Here is a 7,500-nt window from a genome sequence, read left to right as displayed (position 1 = left end):
ACATCTACTACCCCCTAAACTGTCCCTCCTGAGACATCTACTACCCCCTAAACTGTCCCTCCTGAGACATCTACTACCCCCCTGTACTGTTTCTCCTGAGACATCTACTACCCCCTAAACTGTCCCTCCTGAGACATCTACTACCTCCTGTACTGTCCCTCCTGAGACATCTAATACCCCCTGTACTGTCCCTCCTGAGACATCTACTACCCCCCTGTACTGTCCCTCCTGAGACATCTACTACCCCCCTGTACTGTCCCTCCTGAGACATCTACTACCCCCCTGTACTATTTCTCCTGAGACATCTACTACCTCCTGTACTGTCCCTCCTGAGACATCTAATACCCCCTGTACTGTCCCTCCTGAGACATCTACTACCCCCCTGTACTGTCCCTCCTGAGACATCTACTACCCCCCTGTACTGTCCCTCCTGAGACATCTACTACCCCCCTGTACTGTCCCTCCTGAGACATCTACTACCCCCCTGTACTGTCCCTCCTGAGACATCTACTACCCCCCTGTACTGTCCCTCCTGAGACATCTACTACCCCCCTGTACTGTCCCTCCTGAGACATCTACTACCCCCCTGTACTGTCCCTCCTGAGACATCTACTACCCCCTGTACTGTCCCTCCTGAGACATCTACTACCCCCTGTACTGTTTCTCCTGAGACATCTACTACCCCCTGTACTGTTTCTCCTGAGACATCTACTACCCCCCTGTACTGTCCCTCCTGAGACATCTACTACCCCCTGTACTGTCCCTCCTGAGACATCTACTACCCCCCTGTACTGTCCCTCCTGAGACATCTACTACCCCCCTGTACTGTCCCTCCTGAGACATCTACTACCCCCTGTACTGTCCCTCCTGAGACATCTACTACCCTGTACTGTCCCTCCTGAGACATCTACTACCCCCCTGTACTGTCCCTCCTGAGACATCTACTACCCCCTGTACTGTCCCTCCTGAGACATCTACTACCTCCTGTACTGTCCCTCCTGAGACATCTACTACCCCCTGTACTGTCCCTCCTGAGACATCTACTACCCCCTGTACTGTCCCTCCTGAGACATCTACTACCCCCCTGTACTGTCCCTCCTGAGACATCTACTACCCCCTGTACTGTCCCTCCTGAGACATCTACTACCCCCTGTACTGTCCCTCCTGAGACATCTACTACCCCCCTGTACTGTCCCTCCTGAGACATCTACTACCCCCCTGTACTGTCCCTCCTGAGACATCTACTACCCCCCTGTACTGTCCCTCCTGAGACCTCTACTACCCCCCTGTACTGTCCCTCCTGAGACGTCTACTACCCCCCTGTACTGTCCCTCCTGAGACATCTACTACCCCCCTGTACTGTCCCTCCTGAGACGTCTACTACCCCCCTGTACTGTCCCTCCTGAGACATCTACTACCCCCCTGTACTGTCCCTCCTGAGACATCTACTACCCCCCTGTACTGTCCCTCCTGAGACATCTACTACCCCCCTGTACTGTCCCTCCTGAGACATCTACTACCCCCTGTACTGTCCCTCCTGAGACATCTACCCCCCTGTACTGTCCCTCCTGAGACATCTAATACCCCTGTACTGTCCCTCCTGAGACATCTACTACCCCCCTGTACTGTCCCTCCTGAGACATCTACTACCCCCCTGTACTGTCCCTCCTGAGACATCTACTACCCCCTGTACTGTCCCTCGTGAGACATCTACTACCCCCTAAACTGTCCCTCCTGAGACATCTACTACCCCCTATACTGTTTCTCCTGAGACATCTACTACTCCTCTGTACTGTCCCTCCTGAGACATCTACTACCCCCCTGTACTGTCCCTCCTGAGACATCTACTACCCCCCTGTACTGTCCCTCCTGAGACATCTACTACTCCTCTGTACTGTCCCTCCTGAGACATCTACTACCCCCCTGTACTGTCCCTCCTGAGACATCTACTACCCCCCTGTACTGTCCCTCCTGAGACATCTACTACCCCCCTGTACTGTCCCTCCTGAGACATCTACTACCCCCATGTACTGTCTCTCCTGAGACATCTACTACCCCCCTGCACTGTCCCTCCTGAGACATCTACTACCCCCCTGTACTGTCCCTCCTGAGACATCTACTACCCCCTGTACTGTTTCTCCTGTGTCAAAAAAAAACTAAACAAAAAACCCCTTCCTTCTTCTAGCACGACGACTGCCAATGTCCCCTGGCTTGAACACAGAGTTCTGTTCCTGCTGTTCTGTTCCTGCTGCGACTGTAGAAATGTATTGTTTGTAAGTCGCGTCTGCTAAATGCCAAAAATTTAAATGTAAATGTCAAATGTGTGCTTGTGAGGTAGTACAACCTTACTACTGCATTTCTTTTCATCACAACGATGAATAATGAATTCCTAACTATTACATGAAAAATATTATTTTATTTTTTTTAGAAATAAGCAGGCCTGAACATTGTCATAAGACCTCAGCTTTCTGACCGACCGCAAAACAGGTGCACTCTCTCACGCTAATGACCAGCGACATTTCAACTTTATCAAAACAACACGATATCAGCTGATATAGACAGGCCTGCAGAGCCACGTCTGTGTGTAAATATGGAGTCATGGCAACAGCAGAAAGTCTCTATCTGAGCATTTTTTCCCACAGGCCTCTTTACCTTGAGCTTCATCATGGTGTCAGTTAACCAGTAGAATGTTCTGGTGTCAGTTAACCAGTAGAATGTTCTGGTGTCAGTTAACCAGTAGAATGTTCTGGTGTCAGTTAACCAGTAGAATGTTCTGGTGTCAGTTAACCAGTAGAATGTTCTGGTGTCAGTTAACCAGTAGAATGTTCTGGTGTCAGTTAACCAGTAGAATGTTCTGGTGTCAGTTAACCAGTAGAATGTTCTGGTGTCAGTTAACCAGTAGAATGTTCTGGTGTGTCAGTTAACCAGTAGAATGTTCTGGTGTCAGTTAACCAGTAGAATGTTCTGGTGTCAGTTAACCAGTAGAATGTTCTGGTGTCAGTTAACCAGTAGAATGTTCTGGAGTCAGTTAACCAGTAGAATGTTCTGGTGTGTCAGTTAACCAGTAGAATGTTCTGGTGTCAGTTAACCAGTAGAATGTTCTGGTGTCAGTTAACCAGTAGAATGTTCTGGTGTCAGTTAACCAGTAGAATGTTCTGGTGTCAGTTAACCAGTAGAATGTTCTGGTGTCAGTTAACCAGTAGAATGTTCTGGTGTCAGTTAACCAGTAGAATGTTCTGGTGTCAGTTAACCAGTAGAATGTTCTGGTGTCAGTTAACCAGTAGAATGTTCTGGTGTCAGTTAACCAGTAGAATGTTCTGGTGTGTCAGTTAACCAGTAGAATGTTCTGGTGTCAGTTAACCAGTAGAATGTTCTGGTGTGTCAGTTAACTAGTAGAATGTTCTGGTGTCAGTTAACCAGTAGAATGTTCTGGTGTCAGTTAACCAGTAGAATGTTCTGGTGTCAGTTAACCAGTAGAATGTTCTGGTGTCAGTTAACCAGTAGAATGTTCTGGTGTGTCAGTTAACCAGTAGAATGTTCTGGTGTCAGTTAACCAGTAGAATGTTCTGGTGTCAGTTAACCAGTAGAATGTTCTGGTGTGTCAGTTAACCAGTAGAATGTTCTGGTGTCAGTTAACCAGTAGAATGTTCTGGTGTCAGTTAACCAGTAGAATGTTCTGGTGTGTCAGTTAACCAGTAGAATGTTCTGGTGTCAGTTAACCAGTAGAATGTTCTGGTGAACAGAATGTCTCTATCCACAGGCCTCTTACCTTGAGCTTCATCACAGAGTCCAAACACATCTTGTCTCCGCGGGCCCCTGGGGCCCCTGGGACCTCGTCCACACCAATGAGCTTGGCCTTGTAGCGAACTCCGTCTCCGTGGAAACGTGAAGTCACATCAGCGGCGGGCTTCGGGGAGGCCGCTCCTGAGAATATACCAGCAGTGAGCCACGAACCGACCACGAGGGTCAACAAACTCCCAGAGTCAAGTAGTGTGTGTGTGTGTGTGTGTGTGTGTGTGTGTGTGTGTGTGTCTTCATTTGACTCATACAACAGGAATCTCCCGGTAGGTTTCAGCTTTGTTAGTCAGTGTGTTATCAAGCTTCCTGGAAGGGCCAGTGGTGTTTATGGATGAGAGGCGAGACGCCAGGAGGATTGTTGGGACAAAGGTGGGCCTTTTAACAGCATCAGTGAGACGACAGGTCACGTTGTGGCTATATTCTGTTACGTCATTTCATTGATGGCGTTAAAAACTGCTTTTCTCGAGTTGTGAACGGATGATCTATTATTCACAAGGTCAAGAATATCTCACTATTCTTCATTAATTGAAAAGGCTTGATAATAATGATAACTTTTATTTGTGTAGTACTTTTCCTGCAAACGTTGTAGTTTTTGATGGACCAAAGTAATTTCAAAAGCCGTAGAAACGCTGATTGTCATTCTAGCAAACTTCCTTTATTATCTTGAGATAATAACTAAACTTTTTATGACAGTTCCCTAAATTCAAACTCATCAAAAGTCCTATACCTATATCCTATAACAAAAGAACTTCGCTCTTTTTTGGTAAATGGTTAACACAGTGTTACTGCTTCTGGGTGGATGCTCAGGGTTGTTAGTACTGGAAAACCACTGCGAGGCCGTAGATTACAGACGCATTTTTACAAGTTTACATTTTTAAATTGTTGGCGTTTAGCAGACGCCTTATTCCAAAGCGACTTACAGTCGATACATTTGACTAAGCAAGTGAATCATCAGTCCACCAGTCGTAGCAGGAAGAGTAATCCAGCTCCTAACCCTTTTTATAGACACTGGAGAGACAGTACAAGGGGGCAGTATAAGTCTTAGGACGCATAGTAGAGGGGAAAAGCAGGTATCTCGGGAGACGCAGTGCTGGGGGGTGGTAATGTCTCAGGAGGAGCAGTTAAGGTGTAGCCTGAAGAGATGGAGGTCTGCAGTCTCCGACAGAAGATGGGTAGTGACTCTGCAGTTCTGACAGCTAGTATACACAATACCCACCACATCTAAACAGAGGCTCTTATAAACGTCTTACTTGTGATAGCGAAGGTCTGGCTGTACTTTCACTACATTGGATTTGTAGTATGCTGACCAGTACAAAGAAATGACACCGTCCACAAAGTTGGACTGGTGATCAGAAGGTCATGAGTTCAAATCCCACCTGAGAACACCACCACTAGTTTGCCCTTGAGTAAGACACTTAGCCCTCAGTTACTCCAGGGAGACTGTCCCTGTAATCTCGTCGCTTTGGATAAGTCGCTTTGGATAAAAGCGTCTGCTAAATGGTTTTAGGCAATGTAAAAATGTAAATCTAAAAAGCTAGTGAACATCTAGACATTCTCTCCTAGACAACTACGATAATTCCAGAGGTGGGATAAGGAGATATGTGTACTTCTGTTGAGCTCATAACCAACCCAACACAACCCAACCCAACCCAACACAACACAACACAACACAACACAACACACCCCAACACAACACAACACAACACAACACAACACAACACAACACAACACACCCCAACACAACACAACCCAACACATCCCAACACAACACAACACAACACAACACACCCCAGCCCAGCCCAGCTGAGTCCACCCCCCCACAGCCCAGCTGAGTCCACCCCACCCCCCCCACCGCCCCTCACCTCTCTTGGAGGAGCGCCAGGTCTTGGCGGGCGTCTGGCTCGGGGCAGGACAGTTCCCAGCTGCCATGGAAGCGTCTCTGTCTGACTCCATAATAACCACCGCTGCTGCTGCTGCTGCGTCTGTTTACAGCGTCTGAGGGAGACGAGGCAAAGTCAGTCTGCTGCAAAAACAGCCTCCGCAGAATCCAACGTGCAACGCCATTTTTATATCAGCAAAACAGTCTGGATTGTACATCCACACAGACATAGACACACGCTGTGCGTGCTGGATACAGACTTACATTGATCATATCGATAAGTACATACATTAATAAATTATCCATAATTTGCAATGCATACAAGATTATCTTTTTCAGTCGTCATTGCATGTAAAACAGGTAATAAACACCATGTTATATTAGGCATGCCCTCTCTGAAGGGTTAGAGATGCAGGTAACATCTTACCTGGTAGAGAGAGAGACAGGTAACATCTTACCTGGTAGAGAGAGAGACAGGTAACATCTTACCTGGTAGAGAGAGAGACAGGTAACATCTTACCTGGTAGAGAGAGAGACAGGTAACATCTTACCTGGTAGAGAGAGAGACAGGTAACATCTTACCTGGTAGAGAGAGAGACAGGTAACATCTTACCTGGTAGAGAGAGAGACAGGTAACATCTTACCTGGTAGAGAGAGAGACAGGTAACATCTTACCTGGTAGAGAGAGAGACAGGTAACATCTTACCTGGTAGAGAGAGAGACAGGTAACATCTTACCTGGTAGAGATCTGCTGGGCTCTTGTCTGTGTCTCCGAGCCTCCGAGCCGTGTGGAACATCCAGGACACAAAGGTCAAGTAGATGTTCACTGTGACACATTAACATCCGCCGGAACGCTAAAGTACATGCTAACTCTGCTAATTACCATAATTACCATAATGACCATAATGACCATGGCTCCTCTGGGTTAGCTGGTTGGACTAACTGTGCATCTTTCTCCCAGGCTGTGGGTGTGAGTCCTGCCGGCTCACAGTGTGATACTACTGTGTGATTAACTGTGGATTGCTTTGGATAATCTTCTAAATTAATATTATCCATGTTAATTATAATATTTAAATAGTGAAAATACCACCGCTCATCCGTGATCAGACTTTGCTGAGGTGCTGGAACTGAAGAGTATCAGTAGAGTGCAGAATGACAGCATCCGCAGGCGCACACTCAAACTAATTATAATGGTTAAAAAGTCACACACCCTTATTGTTAATAAAGTGCAAAATCAGGTGAATTTCTCCTGAATGATTCTGATGGAGATGATACTGATGAAGAGGTCTCAACAAATTAATCTGGTAGATAATACCATATCACTATAATAATAATAATAATAATAATAATACATTTATTTTATAAGGCGCCTTTCATGGCACTCAAGGTCGCCGTACAACACAGTTACAAAAATACAGTCAAACAGTTAAAAAATGACGATCAAACAATTACAAATTACAATATAAAAAGCAGCAGCAGCAGGGCATTCAATAGTCGGGAGGGTGGCTCAGAGATAAGCCTGCCTGAAGAGGTGTGTTTTGAATGGGTTTATGGTGTCAATGTTCCTAATGTCGGGGGGGAGGGAGTTCCAGAGGCGAGGGGCAGAGCGGCTGAAGGCTCTTGCCCCCATGGTGGACAGACGGGCAGGGGGGACAGTGAGGTTGATGGCGGAGGCTGACCTGAGGGACCGGGTGGGAATGTTGATGTGGAGGAGGTCGGACAGGTAGGGGGGGGCGAGGTTGTGGATGGCTTTGAATGTGTGGAGGAGGATTTTGTAGTCGATGCGTAGTTTAATGGGAAGCCAATGGAGTTGTTGTAGAACG

The sequence above is a fragment of the Nansenia antarctica genome (assembly GCF_963989245.1).
Source record: "Nansenia antarctica genome assembly, chromosome: 1".
NCBI classification, from domain to species: Eukaryota; Metazoa; Chordata; class Actinopteri; order Argentiniformes; family Microstomatidae; genus Nansenia; species Nansenia antarctica.
Note: the sequence above shows the minus strand (reverse complement) of the source record.